This window comes from Suricata suricatta, chromosome 3 (genome assembly GCF_006229205.1).
Source record: "Suricata suricatta isolate VVHF042 chromosome 3, meerkat_22Aug2017_6uvM2_HiC, whole genome shotgun sequence".
Lineage (NCBI taxonomy): Eukaryota > Metazoa > Chordata > Mammalia > Carnivora > Herpestidae > Suricata > Suricata suricatta.
Window position 1 is genome coordinate 172,311,048 of NC_043702.1, and position 3,079 is coordinate 172,314,126.

At 46.3% G+C, this 3,079-nt stretch overlaps 1 pseudogene; it reads right to left on the reverse strand.

Moving 5' to 3' along the window:
• Positions 1 to 429, reverse strand: part of LOC115287189 — a 2,197-nt pseudogene extending 1,768 nt beyond the window's left edge.
• Positions 430 to 3,079: the final 2,650 nt, after the last annotated feature.

A 3,079-nucleotide genomic window follows, 5' to 3' on the forward strand; every position in this document is an offset into this window, starting at 1 on the left:
CTAAAAGAAAGTTTCAATTTGGGCCTAAATTCGTAATAAAGCCCTTTGCTTTTGCATGCATGAAAAAAAAAGAAAGAAAGTTTCAATTTAATAAAGTAATAAACAATTACCCAGAAAGACAATAATTGAAACTAAGAAAAGCACAGAGTAGATTACAAAGTGAAATTCTTTACTTAATGTAGCTCAATTCCAGCTGGTTGCTGATCCCATCCCTCTGGGTGATCATGCCTTCATCCACACCAGCTCTGAGTGCTTTCATTTTGGTTTTCCTCACTTCTACCAGAATGCTGGAAACGCAAGTGTCAGTTTTGTTTTTTTATCTATGATCCTGGCTCTTCAAGACCCTTTATGCATCGCTTGATGGCTAATGAAAGATCGCCACCAGGATGTTCCCTGAGGAACAAAGTCATTTACCTCCTCAGTTCCCATCTCTGGGGCTCAGATGCTTTGTTCTGGTAGCGAGGTCTACAGACAGCTGAGGTCTGTAAGGAAAGAGAACTCAGTCAGACACTCGCTTCTTTTACCTTCTGTCACCTGTCACTTTCCTGGCATACCACTGTCACTAGAGAATTGTTTCATGAGACATTCCAGAATGGACGCTGAATGAACTGAATGTCGACCACTCGCTCTTGACAGGGAGTCACAGGAAAATGCCCTTTCTTTTTCAATTATCCAGGGAAGATTTCCCAAAGGAACCAGTCTTCCAGGGATGGGGGCTGGAGGAGTCAGTTTCACGAGCTCTGGGAAGCGTGTTTTACGGCACTGGTTCGAAGCCGTCCTTGTGCCTATTACAGCCCCATTGCTGACTCCCTGTTTGATTTTATCTCCCCAAAGCCCTATCCTGTCCTCATTTTTCCAGGCTACCGTCCACATGTGCGCCTTCCTCTCCTCACATGCTCTTTGTAACCATCACTAACAAGACAGACAGACTGGAGCTCATGGGATAATTAGAACTTTTCTAAAATTATAATAAAATTATCATTGGTGACTGGCGCTTGTCTATCAGCAGACCCAAACACTACCTTCACTTAATCCCCCACATAAAATAACCCAACAGGGGATTATTTCCCTTTACTCCCTTGGCACACAGCAATTAGCATCCAGTGACACCCAGAAATCTTCTAATGGAAGGAGACTTAAAAAATTACAATGACAATCATTTCTATTCCGAAATGGCTTTATTCTATTCCTTTCTACTCCTGACATCTCAGTGTCCCAAACTGTGCAGTCATACCTCCTCTGTTGAGAATTCTGAGAAGTATCCCCTAAAGCATCATTGAAGAACTTTTCTTCTGTCTGTTATTAGCTGTGGTCCCAACAGCTGGCGCTAGGTTATATTCATACTTTCCAAAACTCCAGGGAGCCATTATTACAATTTTATTTTTGGCACAGTTCCAATCCTTACAATGAGGAAAGAGGATGCAGGGAACACCATGGACCTCAAATCTCACAGGTCCAATTGGATAAGAAGAGAACAGGAAAAAATACTGACATTGGCAATTAGCTGGCAATTGGTCCCAGCTTGCCTCATAGCTCATGAGGAGCTGAAAGCCTTTGCAGATTAAGGACAAAGACGTGTATGTGAAAACACGGACTGTAGGAGGTGAGGGAGGGCTGTCTCTTCTGGGGTCTTTGGTGTGCGGTCTTTGCAAAAGAAGCAAAGTTCTCCCTGTTCATCCAGGTTCATCTGAACCCCACAAATTACTTTTCTGCACCAAGGAGAGGGTGTGGGAGCCTAGCGTGAGGGAAGAGGAAAAGCATGGTGTCTTAGCCAGCAGAGCACTGAGACCTCCAAGAGTAGATCTAGGGACAAGGGGAGGGATGAAGTGCTTACAAGCCGGTCACAGATGTGACACTGCATGTTTCCCTAGCTTCTTGGAGATGACAAGGTCTCCAATCAGGGTCACCCCCATGGGTAGGGATTAGGGTCAAAACCTGTGGGTAGTACCTTCCAGGGCTTGGCGAACCCAGTGATCCTCACTCTACCCTGTATTTCTCTCTCTTTAAAAAATATTTATTTTAAGAGAGAGAGAGAGGGGGGCAGAGAGAAAGGGAGACAGAGGATCCAAGCAGGCTCCACATTGTCAGCACAGAGCCCAACATGGGGGCTCACACTCACCAACAGGGAGATCATGACCTGAAGCTGAATGACCCAAAATCAAGAGTCAACACTTAACTGACTGAGTCACCCATGCACCCCATCTCCTCTGCAATTCTCTGATGGCCTGGCCCAAGGCAGATGAGAAAGGCTGGCGCTGGAGAGAAACCAACGAGGTGCCTGTTCAACATTTATGTGCCACCGCGCCCCTCTCTGGCGTTGGAAAGGGGACAAAAGTCACCCTCCTCTATGGCTGGACTTGGTCAACACAATTTCCAGCACTGAAGTTCCCTGGGAATCATTACTCTTCCTCTTCAGTGAGACAATATAAAAATTCCACCCTCTGTACCTTCCCTCTTGAGTCATGAGTGACTCACACGGGGAAGTCTGAGAGCACTTGACAAGGAGTCTGCCCCCACCGGCGCTCTTCGTGTCGCTGCAGACTCCGGAGTGGCCCTGGGCAGAGAGGCTCCTATTGGCAGCTCCCAACCTGCCGAGCCTCAGAAACTCCGAAATGAGTTCATTCCTGACTCAGACTCCTTGTCTTTCCAGCTGAGATCTGACAAGAGCTCCTGCTGCTTCCAGTGATTGTCAGAGGTGCAGGTGAGTCCCTCGGCAGAGCCGCTGAGTCCCAGGGTTCTGGAACACCTGGTCCACTCCGTGCATGGTCCTGAATTGACATTTCTATACAGGGCACGGGCCTCATTGTGGCCTGGCACCTGTTCAAAGACCTCTAAGGCTTCGCGAGCAGGAAGATTTCTGAAAAATACTGCAGTTGGTCACGTTTCTAGGATCACTTTTGGACACAGTTCTGGATTTAGTCCCTCCCTCAGGCACTGGAAGATACTTTTCAGGAAGTTAAAAATAGCCATTATTTTTTTTATTCGAGTTTAAACTCAGGTTTCCAGCAAACTTAGAGAAAATGTTCCATCTCAAATATTTCAGTGTGGTCCATGCATGTGATCAAAACAATAGCCTTGG